Here is a 16,152-nt window from a genome sequence, read left to right as displayed (position 1 = left end):
TGAACTAAAAATAACTCAGAATATATATCATCAAGAATTTACAACAGGGAGTCAAAAATATGAACAACAGAGGAAAGAAACCTGGAAGAGACAGAAGGTTGAACGCATGTTTTTAAAAATAGACATTCTTTAACAATAAGAATTCTTAAAAGAAAACGACTACAATATCATCACACCTAAATATTTATAATAATTCCTTAATACTTTCAAATATCTATTCCATCTAACATATTTTTGATCAAAATCCCAGAAGGCAAGGAAAGAGATAATAGGGAAGATTCAATATTTAAAGAAATAGTGACAAACTTTTCCAGTGCTAATGAAAAATACTATTCCCTGACTCACTGGCAAGTTAATACCAAGAAGGATCATTTTAAAATCCACACCTACATTCAGCAGAGTAAAACTGAAGAAAACTAAAAATAGAGGGGTGAGGGGGAGAGGGGAGAAGAATAGCCAGAGAAAAAGTCAGATTAGCTTTGAAGAAAGGACAGTTGGACTTGTTGACCAAGAAGGATCATTTTAAAATCCACACCTACATTCAGCAGAGTAAAACTGAAGAAAGCTAAAAATAGAGGGGTGAGGGGGAGAGGGAAGAAGAATAGCCAGAGAAAAAGTCGGATTAGCTTTGAAGAAAGGACAGTTGGACTTGTTGATTTTTTTTTTTATAAATTTATTTATTGTATTTATTTATTTTTTGGCTGCGTTGGGTCTTTTGTTGCTGCGCTCCAGCGTTCTCTATTGTGGCGAGAGGGGGCTACTCTTCTTGTGGCGCGTGGGCTTCTCATTGCGGTGGCTTCCCTTGTTGCGGAGCACGGGCTCTAGGCACGCGGGCTTCAGTAGTTGTGGCTTGTGGGCTCTAGAGCGCAGGGTCAGCAGTTGTGGCACACAGGCTTAGTTGCTCCGCGGCATGTGGAATCTTCCCGGACCAGGGCTCGAACCCGTGTCCCCTGCATTGGCAGGTGGATTCTTAACTACTGCGCCACCAGGGAAGCCCCGGACTTGTTGACTTCTGAACAGCCACAGTGGTAGCCAGGAACCAGTGGTATGATCTCTTCAATATGCTAATAGAAAATAGTTGACAGCGAAAACTCCTACATCATCAAAAGTGACCTTCGAGATGCAAAGTCTTCATGTGCATTTTGTAATCCTAAAGTCTTGTATTTTATAAAATTCTGTAAGTGCAGTGAGCCACACAATTAAGGACAAAAGCATGTGACTTGAATCACTGCCTAATAAGTCTTTACATCCTTGTACTCTTATTTCCACCTTCCTCCCCATCAAATTATCACCACTATCAATTATCTAATATTAATTTCTCCACTGACACAATTTTCCTCTATGATTTAAAAAATTAGTTTTGTTTATATTTATCATCAACAGGGCATGGAATCAAGATAAAAGGATACTTTGGAGAATATGGCCCCATTCATACTTTCTCATCCATGTGCTTTTTAACAGAAAATAACTAGATTTTGTGTTTACAAGAGTATTGCGGAAGATGTGCTCTCAAATATACTAATTGCTAGAGCTTTTGGGGAAAGCAATTTGGCAGTATGTCTTGAGAACCTCAGAGTGTTCACTTCCTTTGGCCTGGTGATTCCGTGAGTGTGGAATCTATCCAAGAGAAGACGGAATACACACTACACACCCGGTACACACAGCATCACAGTACAGAAAAGTCATTTTGCAAAAGATACACATCAAATTATATTTATAATAATGAAAAATTGGAAGTAACTTACAAGTCCAACAATTTAGGGAACAGCTTAAAAATTATGATTCAGTCATACAATGGAAATTTTGTAGCTTTTTAAAAGTGATGTCTAATGATACAGTAATAGAAGAAAACACATATGGTCCAATATTAAGAGGAAAAAGCAAGATACAAAGTTGTTTCTACCATATGATTTTCTACATTAAAAGATTTGAGAGAAACCTATACAGATGCTACATTGGTTCCTCTTGGGTAATAATATCATAGATGATTTTTCTCCCTCTTCCTTAGTCTTTTTTATACTTTCTAAAATACAACAAATATATATTATTTTAATAATCAGAAAATTATTTAAAAATCTAATTGGTATTTCTTAAGCTGGGTGAGGAGACTCAGGTGTTCATTTTGTCATTTATTTTTATTCCTACATATGTCTATCATACTTACATAATATAACAATTAACAAAGGAAAATATAAATAGATGACTTGTAGAGGTAGGATATAACCATATAATGTTACTTAAAAGTCAGGACTCAAAAGGTGTTGTGTCCCCTGTCTGGGCATTCACAAAGACTATAACTCACTAATAGTAAACATCAAAGAAAGTAAAATGGACGATAAAGAAATGTGTTATTTATGAACTAAATATTAATAACCCAAAATTCGTTTACATGTCAAATTGAGTACATCCAAATTGTCTATTTAAATAAAAATAATCTTTTGCTACATCCTAACAATCAATAACAATAGAAGAAAAAGTTTATCTCATCTAGCTGTTAGAGAAATACGTCTTCTTTAGAATAAAACTTCCACAGATTATAATTTCAATGTTATTGAAATTACACAGCCACACAGATATATATATATATAATACACACTTATCAAGAATTTAGGGAGTCAAAAATATAGAAAATACAAAGTAGAAGACCTGAAAGATACACTGAGGTCTAACATACACTTTTTTTGTTTGTTTGTTTTTTTATACTGCAGGTTCTTATTAGGCATCAATTTTATACACATCAGTGTATACATGTCAATCCCAATCGCCCAATTCAGCACACCACCATCCCCACCTCACCGCAGTTTTCCCCCCTTGGTGTCCATATGTCCATTCTCTACATCTGTGTCTCAACTTCTGCCCTGCAAACTGGCTCATCTGTACCATTTTTCTAGGTTCCACATACATGCATTAATATACGATATTTGTTTTTCTCTTTCTGACTTACTTCACTCTGTATGACTGTCTCTAGATCCATCCATGTCTCAACAAATGACTCAGTTTTGTTCCTTTTTATGGCTGAGTAATATTCCATTGTATATATGTACCACATCTTCTTTATCCATTTGTCTGCTGATGGGCATTTAGGTTGCTTCCATGACCTGGCTATTGTAAATATAGCTGCAATGAACATTCGGGTGCATGTGTCTTTTTGAATTACGGTTTTCTCTGGGTATATGCCCAGTAGTGGGATTGCTGGGTCATATGGTAATTCTATTTTTAGTTTTTTAAGGAACCTCCATATTGTTCTCCATAGTGGCTGTATCAATTTACATTCCCACCAACAGTGCAAGAGGGTTACCTTTTCTCCACACCCTCTCCAGCATTTGTTGTTTGTAGATTTTCTGATGATGCCCATTCTAACAGGAGTGAGGTGATACCTCATTGTAGTTTTGATTTGCATTTCTCTAATAATAAGTGATGTTGAGCATCTTTTCATGTGCTTTGTGGCCGTCTGTATGTCTTCTTTGGAGAAATGTCTATATAGGTCTTCTGCCCATTTTTGGATTGGGGTGTTTGTTTCTTTGGTATTGAGCTGAATGAGCTGTTTATATATTTTGGAGATTAATCCTTTGTCCGTTGATTCATTTGCAAATATTTTCTCCCATTCTGAGGGTTGTCTTTTCGTCTTGTTTATGGCTTCCTTTGCTGTGCAAAAGCTTTGAAGTTTCATTAGGTCCCACTTGTTTATTTTTGTTTTTATTTCCATTACTCTAGGAGGTGGATCAAAAAAGATCTTGCTGTGATTTATGTCAAAGAGTGTTCTTCCTATGTTTTCCTCTAAGAGTTTTATAGTGTCCAGTCTTATATTTAGGTCTCTAATCCATTTTGAGTTTATTTTTGTGTATGGTGTTAGGGAGTATTCTAATTTCATTCTTTTACATGTAGCTGTCCAGTTTTCCCAGCACCACTTATTGAAGAGACTGTCTTTTCTCCATTGTATATCTTTGCCTCCTTTGTCATAGATTAGTTGACCATAGGTGCGTGGGTTAATCTCTGGGCTTTCTATCTTGTTCCATTGATCTATGTTTCTGTTTTTGTGCCAGTATCATATTGTCTTGATTACTGTAGCTTTGTAGTAGAGTCTGAAGTCAGGGAGTCTGATTCCTCCATTTTTTTGCCTCAAGACTGCTTTGGCTATTCGGGGTCTTTTGTGTCTCCATACAAATTTTAAGATGATTTGTTCTAGCTCCGTAAAAAATGCCATTGGTAATTTGATAGGGATTGCATTGAATCTGTAGATTGCTTTGGGTAGTATAGTCATTTTCACAATGTTGATTCTTCCAATCCAAGAACATGGTATATCTCTCCATCTGTTGGTATCATCTTTAATTTCTTTCATCAGTGTCTTATAGTTTTCTGCATACAGGTCTTTTGTCTCCCTAGGTAGGTTTATTCCTAAGTATTTTATTCTTTTTGTTGCAATGGTAAATGGGAGTGTTTCCATAATTTCTCTTTCAGATTTTTCATCATTAGTGTATAGGAATGCAAGAGATTCCTGTGCATTAATTTTGTATCCTGCAACTTTACCATATTCATTAATTAGCGCTAGCAGTTTTCTGGTGGCAGTTTTAGGATTCTCTATGTATAGTATCATGTCATCTGCAAACAGTGACAGTTTTACTTCTTCTTTTCCAATTTGTATTCCTTTTATTTCTTTTTCTTCTCTGATTGCCGTGGCTAGGACTTCCAGAACTATGTTGAATAATAGTGGTGAGAGTGGACATCCTTGTCTCGTTCCTGATCTTAGAGGAAATGCTTTCAGTTTTTCACCATTGAGAATGATGTTTGCTGTGGGTTTGTCATATATGGCCTTTATTATGTTGAGGTAGGTTCCCTCTATGCCCACTTTCTGGAGAGTTTTTATCATAAATGGGTGTTGAATTTTGTCAAAAGCTTTTTCTGCATCTATTGAGATGATCATATGGTTTTTATTCTTCAATTTGTTAATATGGTGTATCACATTGATTGATTTGCGTATATTGAAGAATCCTTGCATCCCTGGGATAAATCCCACTTGATCGTGGTGTATGATCCTTTTAATGTGTTGTTGGATTCTGTTTGCTAGTATTTTGTTGAGGATTTTTGCATCTATATTCATCAGTGATATTGGTCTGTAATTTTCTTTTTTTGTAGTGTCTTTGTCTGGTTTTGGTATCAGGGTGATGGTGGCCTCATAGAATGAGTTTGGGAGTGTTCCTTCCTCTGCAATTTTTTGGAAGAGTTTGAGAAGGATGGGTGTTAGCTCTTCTCTAAATGTTTGATAGAATTCACCTGTGAAGCCATCTGGTCCTGGACTTTTGTTTGTTGGAAGATTTTTAATCACAGTTTCAATTTCATTACTTGTGATTGGTCTGTTCATATTTTCTATTTCTTCCTGATTCAGTCTTGGAAGGTTATACCTTTCTAAGAATTTGTCCATTTCTTCCAGGTTGTCCATTTTATTGGCATAAAGTTGCTTGTAGTAGTCTCTTAGGATGCTTTGTATTTCTGCGGTGTCTGTTGTAACTTCTCCTTTTTCATTTCTGATTTTATTGATTTGAGTCCTCTCCCTCTTTTTCTTGATGAGTCTGGCTAATGGCTTATCAATTTTGTTTATCTTCTCAAAGAACCAACTTTTAGTGTTATTGATCTTTGCTATTGTTTTCTTTGTTTCTATTTCATTTATTTCTGCTCTGATCTTTATGATTAACATACACTTTTAAATAACACATTATTTAGAATATATAAATATATCCTAACTTATCATAAATTATATAATTCTAAAATTATGCAAAGGTCACTTGAATGAACATGACAGTATGACTGTGACTTGAACACTACCTGGCTAGGATGTCCCTGAGAGGGTCATGGGTGGGAGAGAGATTTTGTTAAAAGCAGATTCCTAGCCATGTAGGTTTCTTCTGTTGTCTCCTCTTCCTATTCCTGCTCTGTATTCTTTATCACTAAGAGTCATCCTGGTCTCTCCTTCATCTCCCACAGCCAGTTACCAAGTCTTGCTGATTTTACTTTGTAAACATTTCTCAAATATGCCCCCTCTTCCTTACCCTGCTCTCATTGCCCTATGGAGGTCCCATTCTCTACCTGGACTGTGGCCTTAGCCTCATGACGGGTCTCCCTGCCGGCTTCACACACCTGCTGGAGAGATTCCTCTGAGATACATATCTGTTGGCATTCCTTCCAGGCGTCATTCAATTCCACAAATACTTTTTTAGCACCATTTAAGTACCAAGCACTGTTTTAGGCACTGAACACACCAGTGAACAAGATGGATCAAGTTCCTACACTCAAGGAACTTAAATTCTAATAGGAATAAATAATTCAAAGACATGCTTGGATGTTCTTTCTAAGACCTGGCCTCTCCTGCCTTCCTTCCCCCATCAAATGCTGGCATTTCTGCCCATGGTTTATGTTTGGGTAGAATTCAGCTTTTTGTGGTTCAGCTGAGGCGTCATTTCCCCCCTGAGAACCTTTATGAGCTTCATACTGGGCTAAGTGGTCCTTTTCTGTGCCTCATAGCACCATGTGTATAACTTTATTACAGCACCTCCCACGTTTCATTAAAATATGTGTTTGTCTCCTTCATGAGGTTGTAAGCACTTTGAGGAAGGAAATTATGGCTTAATCATTTTTGTAATTCCAGTGGTCAATGCAAATGAAGGTAGAAAAGATGGGAAGCAGGATTAATAGGTTAAAAAAAAGTTGGAGTGATACTGGTTTAACATATCTAGTCTGATGGAGGAAGGAAGGCTTCCTTGGCTGGGACAGTAAAATATTGTGAGAAAGAAAGGTTGGGGCAAAAAGAGAAGATCTTGCTTGTGGTCATATTTGGCACTTCCTCAACACTGGTTTGTTTATGAATGTGGATGTAACATGAGTGTGGCCTTTGCTGTTAACACAGGAGGCTGCTTGTTCTAAATAGACAATTCTCTGCAAAGGACTAAATCAGACCACTTTATTGTTCCTGTGACCCTTGTCACTTGCCTCCCAGGTCTTTTGGTCCCTGTCGAAGTCATGGGAACAAGGAATGCGGATACTTTGATCTGGTCATGGAGAAATATAACCCCCATGAAAGTAAGGATGCGATGCTCCTGTCCAAGTTTGTATCTTTTCTTACCTTGTGCTGTTAGTTAAACTATTTGGCTACTAAGCCTCTTAGTAAGTAATTAGGAAGCATTACGTTATTAACCAGGAGCAGCATAGAGCCAGTACTGATTATCCTCAATCCCTAAATGGAGAGCAAATTGCAGTGGAAAAAAAAAACAAAACAAGAGTTATTTTAGTGAATGGAGAAAATAGGTAGAGCATCTAGCCACAATCACTAGTTAAGCCATTAACAAACAAGATCACTCTCCCTAGGCAGGGTGACATTGAATGCCAGAAATGAACTGAATCAAATAAGCATTAACAGCACAACCAAAAAGCCACAATGCAATCCTAAGTTGGGGTGCAAGGCAGGATCTGTATCAGTTATCCTGTTCTAAGTAGTAACAGAAAAACCCAATGCAAGCATGTTTAATCAGTAAAGAGGATTTATGGGACCATGAAAAGGAAGATTCCTAGGTAAGGAAGTGAACTAATCAGGAGAGATTAACACTGTAACTGACAACTTTAAAATTCTGGTGATTTCGGGACTTCCCTGGTGGTCCAGCGGGTAAGACTCCGTGCTCCCAGTGCAGGGGGCCCAGGTTCGATCCCTGATCGGGGAACTAGATCCCGCATGCATGCCGCAACTAAAGATCCCACGTGCCGCAACGAAGATCCTGCATGCCACAACTAAAACCCAGCGCAGCCTAAATAAATAAATAAATATATAAAAATAAAATATTTTTTAAAATTTTGGTGATTTCACACAATGTAAATTTGTTTCTCCATGCAGTTTGGTCCAGTGTTCCTGGTCAAGCAACCGTCCTGAGACGCTGTCCTCCAAATGGTTACCCAGGCTCTCTCTCCATTGTGGTTCTCCACTCAGCCAGCAGATGGGGAAAGAAAAAGGAAGATCACTAGAGAAGAGGCAGGCTTGAAAGGGGAGACATCGATTTGGCCCACATTCCATTGGCTAGAACTCAGTCATATGGCCAAGGAGGCTGGAAAATGTAGTGAGCTGTGTGCCCAGGAAAAAAAGGGAACACTGGCAAATATTTAACTAGTTTTTGCCAGCTGCGATGGGAGCTAAATGTTTTCTGGCTTATTTCCAATGAAAATAGAGTGCCTCGGTCCCTGTATTCTAAGAAAGACACTGAGATTCACCTTGAGTAACAGGCACATCCCTGAACAGATGAACTGACCAGAGGACTGCAATGGGCTGATGGCCTCAAGCCCACCAGAGTCCACCTCTTGAGCTAGAGGTGGGGTCGGCTTTCCCTGAAATGTCTGGACTGCATGGGAAAGAGGTAAATATCAGAGAGATAATGTAAGTACTATTAGGAAGTAGAAGCAGATTAGTGAACTAACAATGTCCACCTAAGGTCCTCATCCTAGAAAAATGGAATATCAAAAAGAGATGACAAGATAGCTCAAGGATCTGGAGAAAACTATGGGAGAGACATGTGACCTGGTTATTGAAACTTGTGCCTGCCAGGCACTCAGGCGCTGGGAATGAAGCAAGAGCCCTGTTCCTGGCTAACCTGTGTAAAGCTGAGAAAGTAGCAAGGAACAATAACTCTGTCCTTTAAACTGAGCACCTGCCTTTGGGTCCCTTAGATTCTCCTGAATCTGGGGACATCACTAAATCCATGAAGAAGAGAGGTCCTAGTTTAGGTTAGAAGGCTACAGAGGCTGGAAGTAAGAGAAATTGCTAGGCTTAATATTCCGCTGTCTTTCATGAATGATGTAGAGATTTATTCAAGGAAATGAGCATACACATTTTCTCATTAAAAGGACCAAAACTCCATGCATTATTCTGGGATGATAGGTTTTGAACCTATTGTTTCTTCAGCTGGTACTTTCAGTCCGTTTATTGTTTCCAGAGAATGTCTCTAATCACAAATGAACTACGTCTTTTGGCCCAGCTAAAGTCGATATATTCACCATCCATTCTCTCATATAAGAGTACAAAGAGAACTTTATTTCTAGAGTCCCACGCTCCTTGATCTTGTGAAATTTTTATTCATTTTAAATATTCTTTTTCAGATTCACAGCAGCTAAATGTACTCAGGCCTCTCCGATTACCACTGTCTTTCCAATTTGGGACTTGGCTGTCATCAATCCAGGGAAAGATATTCAGGAAACTTTCCCTTTAAGGTTAGAAGTGCTTTGAAATCTAGAGCATATTCCTGAAACACCATTGTGTTTCCTGAACAGACGTGTTCAGTGAAGTTTCCCACCCTTCACTACAAGCCCTGAGTGGTGACAGCCCAGTGGGGGCGTGGGGAGGAAGAGGGGGAGAGGGAGAGAGAGAGAGGATGTACAGAAGAGGGACAGGCATTCCGAGACAGAATACTGGTGCTTTGGTCTCTGTCTCCCCACTCCAGCCAGGGGGCGCTTCAGAGTAGAGATCACCGTCTTTTAACCCTGTCAAACCCAGAAACTACATATGTGTGCTCAGAACAAGGCACCAATTCAACAAACATTTTATTTAGGGCTTATCATATTCCAGGCTCTGTTGTTAGGGAAAGCATCCCCCAGTGAGAGGATCAACATACGGAAATAATTTAAATATCTATCTATCTAATGACTATTAGAAAAACCACAGAATTATCTTAAAAGATGAGCTAGAATCATATGTATTGACAGGGAAGGATACTCAAGACTTATAGTTGAGGGGAAAAAGTTTACTAACAGTCTGTATAGTATGGTCCCTGTTTTGATTGTTTTTAAAGTATAGATAAATGATCAGAGTTGGATTTACGGCATGGCTAAGGCTCAGAAGCTCTCACTTGCAGAGATCTTGTTCAAAACTCTGAACTTAATTTTGTATTTTTCATAAAGAGAGTCTCCAGAAAAGCATAAGTATGAGGTCAAAATCGGAATCATTCCCTGATATTTATATACATGCCCAACTCTATGGCCAACCTTGGTTATCTCAGGCAGTTGGAATGCAGAGACTTTCTCTTTTCTATCATCCCAAAGAATGCCTCCTGAAATTCCTTTATAGCCATCCCTTCTCTTACCTGTAACCCCTGGCCAACCCTCCCTGTGTTCCTACCCCTATCTCTGAGTGAGATAACTCATGGGCTTTGTAAACAGAAGTCCATTATTCAAATAGTAGATACTATCTCTGCCCTATGTCCCAGCCAACCCACAGGACACCCTCTCTCATCATCTTCCTCCAAGTTCTGCTTTTCCCTGTTTCCCAGTGACCAGTATCATGACCTTCCACTTCATTCCCTTCAATATTCCCTTAATCTCATATTGTCTGTTTCTCTCCCACTCATTTTCTGACAAAAAGCAAAGACCAAAAATTACATATATGTGTTTCTAGGACAGAGACTTTATTTCTCACTAGTGATAAAAATTTTCTAGCACAATAAATATGCCTAAAATCTACTTAAAACTTAAGACAAATAAAAATAGCTAGTAAAATCCATAAAACCAACAGCAATACTTTAACTAGATTATGATGCTTTTTTGCATATGTTTTCCTTATGTGGTAATGTTTGGTGCCCAGAGAGGCTTAGGGCTATTTACTGCTGTCTAAAATTGGCTTTTTGGACCAGCTACACTTCCTTAAGCATCTTAACATGTTTTTAATTTTGCATTACAAATCCAAATGCTACATTCAGCCAGTAGTTCAGTGCAATTAGTAGACTGTAAACTATTTGATCATCATGGAATCAGTGCAATAATTATGTGTGATTAAACTTCATTTATGTGAATTGAATATGCAAGAAGCATAATTTAACTGTACCTTGTATTAGTTCAAATTAAGTTCAAGTGCATATAATAGTTAGCTGCTTTCTCTTGCAAAGGGATTTTACAAATACTAGACAGTTTGGGGGTTGGCGTGGCCAGGTGTCCCAAATTCTTTAAGAACTCAATCTCCTTCTGGCTGTAGGCTCTATAATCTCTAAAGTGTGGGCCTGGTATTCATGGTCTAGGAAGGTAACTGGTGCTCCAGCCATCTCATCTATGTTCCAGGCTGGCAACAGATGAGGAAGAATAAACACATTAACACTTAATAAGGAGACTTCACCCAGAAATGCTGCACAGTATTCTCACACCTCTATGGCAAATACCCCAACATCTGACTCAGTGAACTGTTCATGAGAATAGGAAATGTCATCTTTTAACTGGACTGCAATGCACCAACTAAAAATTTGGGATCTCTTACTAAAGGGGAGATTAGGTTGGGTGAAGAAATTTGCATTCCCTGCCACGGTCTTAACATAAATAATATGATGATTTAAAGATGTTATATCTCTTCGTAATACTTTGAATTCTGTTAAAAGATAAAGCACATAAAAACCTTAATAAAAGAAAAGAGTAAAACCTAGTTCAATCAGTATAGTGAATCATCAGAATTTAAATAGATTGATAGTGTCAGCAATGCACAGATGGGCTGCATTTGAGCAGAGGTTGCTTGGAGGGATGCAGAATACTCAGGAAGCAACCACTTCTTTTCCCTGTCATTGGGAAATGGGGAAAAGCAGAACTTGGAGGAAGATGATGAGAGAGGGTGTCCTATGGGCTGGCTGGGACATAGGGTAAAGATAGTATCTACTCTTTGAACAGTTGTGGTCATGAAGATCTGGAAAGTGCATATCAGATCTGCGCATTTGACTGTGGAATTCAGTGCTGGAGGACGGAAAGAAGCAGAAGGTAAGGTTCCTATCCCAAAAGGCGTTTCCATTTAGGCTGGGAAACAAGTTTAATAAATCCTTCAACTTTTCATGTATTCAGTATACAAGAGCTCTCAATACAGTGATAGAAGACAATCCACAAGTCAGTGTGTGATTTTTTTTTCCAGTCAAATGCATAGACGATTGGTGCTATAAGTGATTGCATGTGTTCTCCTGATGAGGCAGTAAGAGTGTAACTAAAGGAAGAAGAGGTTTGAAAAGGAGTGGGTAAGGAAATCCAGATTGCAGATTGAGGAGTTAACATTTTTTGAGCTCTGCTCTGTGTCAGGCACTTTGTCAGGTGCTTTATGTAATCTGTGGGATAATTACTGTTATTCCATTTTTCAGATGAGGAGTCTGAGGCTCACGTAAGTAATTTCTTGAGGTTGAGCAGCCAGCCAGGAGAGAGAGCAGAATTTGAATGCGGGTCTGTTCCAAAATGTATGCTATTTCCATTACAGAATTCCACCCGGCATAGGAGTCGGGGTGGGAGAGTGTTGTATAAATGTGTTGTCATCCAAGCCTCACTAGCTGGGAGGTTCTGGATGAGGTCACATTTATATATTCAGATTTCACTAGCTCAAATTTAAGAATTTAAGAATTCTGATTTTCACACAGTGAGTCCATCTGTACTACTACCCGCATTGGCCTCTTCCCTCTGGGAAAACTCGCCCTCACTGACCTTGACTGCTCCGTGCAGAACCCCCCCGCCCCACCATGATGTCAGAAGCCACAGTGATTCCATGACATAGCAGGGTTGATTGATTCACTCGAATATTTATCAGGGGCTCTGTGAGATGGAGAGGTGAGCCAGAGCTCTGAACCTGGCTCTGACACAGAGGCAGGTGTTGGTTTAGTGAGAGGAGGCAGACAATAAGCATGATAATTGCTAATTGTGGTAAATGCTATTAAGAAAATAAACGGAGCAATGTGATAGGAAATAATGACAGGCAGTGGGAGGGTGTTAGGGCTTCTAAGGAGACAGCCATTTCTTTTCATAAAGACAGTTTTTTTTTTTTTAACTCCTTGGAGCAATCATTCATATCAGGGTAGCTGGGCCAATATACAATGAAGCAGCAGTTATGATGCCTTCCTTGGAGCCATCATTCCCCTCTAAATCCCACACACAGTGCAGAATCCTACCAACCTCCTTCGTCCCTCCAGTGGTTCTGAAACTTGGCTAAGTTATCAGAATCACTGGGAGATCTTTCAGAAATACAGACACCTGGGCTCTGCCTTTAGAGACTAGAGTTAGTTGGTTTGGGATGGGTCTCAGGCATGAATTTTAAAGTTCCCAGGTCATTGTAGTATGTAGGCAAGAGTGCAAATCACTGGTCAAAGCAGTGGTTCTCAAACCACCTGAGCATGCATCAGAATTGTCTAGAGGGACTAGTCGTTGCTCTGCTGCCTGGCTTCCGTGGCCTGGCCCAGGGCCATGGCCTGGGTGCCTCAAGAAACTCACAGTGGCTCCTGATTTTATGATGTGTGGTTCTTGTACTTAGGGCAGTGCCTCTCAACCTTTAATGGGCATATGAATCAGCTGGGGAACTTGTTAAAATGCAGTTCTGAGTGGTTGCCAGTGACTGGGGCGGGGATGGGGCGAGAAGGAGATGGGGAGTTGTTTTCTTGGGTACAGAGTTTCAATTTTGCGGGATGGAAAGACTTCTGGAAATTGGTTGCACAAAAAAGTGAATATACTTAACACTACTGAACTGTACACTTAAAAAAAACAGTTAAGATGGTAAATTCTGTGTTATGCATATTTTAGCTCAGTTATTTAAAAGTGCAGATTCAGTAGGTCCGGGGCAGGGCCTGAGTGTCTGCATTTCTTATAAGCCCCCAAGTGGTGCTGGTGGGAACGCAGTTGCAGAAGCAAGGGTTCAGGGTGCATCAGGATTACGTGGGGGACTTGATTTAATGTAGGCTCTTCATCCTCATCTCCGAGATCTTGATTCAACATGTCTGAGATGGGGCTCAGGTGTAGCTGCTCTGAACACCCCACTTTAAGAAATAATCTTCCATGGGCTTCACTTCCAAAGGTGAGATAGATTATTTACAGATGCAAAACTGATTCTGGCATTTTATTTCATGTCTGAAATAAGAGTTTCTGTATGTTTCACAGCTTTATAAAGTGCAGTGGCTTCCCTAGTTCAGCGGGCTAGGAATGGAAAAAACCTTCAGCTGCAAGAGGGACTAGCCCCCAGAGTCCAGGGTCGTTGGCAGGCTGTGGGTTAATGACTGTCCTGGAGCTCCTGGAATAGCATGTCCCCCAGCTGACCAAACCTCAGGGCCCCACAGTGTGCCATACCTGACTGGGTGTTCACCAGGCCTCCCGTCCTATCACCAAACCACCCCCCACCGCAGCCCATCTCCAGTTCAGAGCAAGACCCGACAGCCAACCAACCCAAACCTACTCCTGGCAAGTCTAGGGAACCCCAGAATCATGCAGAGCTCTAATAGTTACTATTTATGTGCGTTTGCTCTATGGCAGCACCTTAGCCCCATCATCTCATGGAATCCTCTCAACAACCTGTGAGGTATTTGCTGTTATTATCACCATTTTATGGGTGAGAAAATAGAGACTCTGCTAAGTTGAGTAACTTACCCAAAGTCATAGGGCCAGTATGTGACAGAGCCAGGATTTGAAACCAGCTTTGTCTGGCAAAGATGCCCAGGCTCTTTACACTGTGAGAATGGCTTTCCATGGGCCAGGAATTTGGGCCAAGAGTGGACTGCAGCTCAGGAGCACTAATTAGCATTAGAGCTGTAACCTGTACGCCTACGAAGAGTCCTCCATTCAAAGCACGCTTCTCCACGTGGTGATCATTTTGTGTTGTACAAAAATACCAGGGCACTCTGTTGTACACCTGAAACTAATATTGTAAGTCAATTATACTTTAATAAACAAACGAAAACAAAGTGAAACTAATACAATATTGTAAGTCAATTATGCTTCAATAAACAAAACCAAAGTGAACTAATATAATATTGTAAGTTGATTATACTTCAATAAACAAACAAACAACAAAGTACACTGACTGTCTTCAACACATGGCTGTCCACAGCAGAATTTCTATTTAGAGTAATTCACACTAAGGGGTAAATAAGGCTTAGCTTTCCTAGCAAGTAATGTTTTGAAAACAGTAACTTGTTAACCTAAATGGGTCCATGGTTGATAGAAAGTGTAAGAGAAATTCATGGGGGAGTGTGCTGGGGGTTGAGTATGGAGAGACTTTCCTTTGGATAAGATCTTTGAAACTGAAAGGGACCATACGTCATCTGGTCCCATTTTTCGTTGTTTAAAGATGAGTTTACATAAAGCAAATTGAAGATCGAACATGTTTTAATATAGATTCTCCCATGTCAGTTTACACAACTTTTTTCATCTAAGCCCCTCCCCTCCCCCTGTTCTAAACAGGAATTGCCGGTGAGATGATTAGAACGCATGTCTAAATATGGACTGAGCATTTATTGAGCACCTATTTGCCAGATTCTGTGCTGGAACTACAAAAATGAAAATAAAATGCATGATTCCAAGAAACTCACACTGTCCTGTGTAGATGTAATTGTCTTGGGTGCTGAGGCAGCTCGGAGGGGGAAGCAATACAACACAGGGAAGGGACAGTTTAACTGAGTCTTGAAGGATGGCAGGCTTACGAGTTTACCAGGCCAGCAAGCAGGGGCAAGAACCTTCTAGGCAGAGAGCCAAAGAAGGGCACCTGAAAGCTCACAGCAGATGGTTCTCCCTGGAGCTGAGGGGCGTGTGAAGCAGCAGCAGGATGTAGTGTTCGACCAGGTGGCAGGGCCAGAGAAGTGTTAGGGAGAAATGAAAGTGTGACTGTAAGAGACATTAGCAGAGGTGTGTAGGCTGGGTGAGCCGGAGGCCGCTGGGATGGCCACACAGCCCCACAGGCCTGGGACTCCAAGGGCCCCAGAGGAAGGGAAGGCAGACTCGGGGACGCTGGGACTCACTTTCTCTGAGCTCTCATAGTAGTGCTTTGCAGAACCTGATCCTCTCATCTGTGATCTTAGCTTCAACAGCGATGCCAGAGAAATACCAAAAAAAGATATAAATACCCAGCTGCAAGAACTTGGATCTGAAAGGAATAATAATCTTAACAAGTAGTAGACGTATTAAAGTACTAACGCTCCTGAAGTGAGGTTGGAGTAAGTTAAGGCCCCTCCCTAGATCACTACTGGCTGTTTCTGCAGGAGCTAATAATGACCGTCAGGCAGGTGTCACTGCAGCACTTAGTACGTGCAGCACCCTGCCAGCACCTGCTCACCTCTTTACAGGCATTAACTCTCTCCACTGCTCCTTCCAGCTTCCTCTCAGCCAAACAGGCTGTCTGGGAGGCGTTGGACGAGCTTTGCA

The 16,152-nt window shown here is 40.2% G+C and overlaps 1 long non-coding RNA gene across 1 annotated transcript in view; it reads left to right on the top strand.

Annotated features, from left to right (window-relative positions):
- Window positions 1–16,152, top strand: part of LOC137755963 (uncharacterized) — a 39,601-nt gene that overhangs the window by 6,175 nt on the left and 17,274 nt on the right. The window contains exons 2-4 of the long non-coding RNA XR_011072135.1: window positions 7,877–8,390; window positions 9,130–9,240; window positions 11,671–11,757. This is a non-coding gene — a long non-coding RNA (uncharacterized lncRNA). The remainder of the gene's footprint in view (window positions 1–7,876; window positions 8,391–9,129; window positions 9,241–11,670; window positions 11,758–16,152) is intronic.

Source organism: Eschrichtius robustus, chromosome 21 (assembly GCF_028021215.1).
Source record: "Eschrichtius robustus isolate mEscRob2 chromosome 21, mEscRob2.pri, whole genome shotgun sequence".
NCBI classification, from domain to species: domain Eukaryota; kingdom Metazoa; phylum Chordata; class Mammalia; order Artiodactyla; family Eschrichtiidae; genus Eschrichtius; species Eschrichtius robustus.
This window is presented reverse-complemented; position numbering and strand designations above follow the sequence as displayed.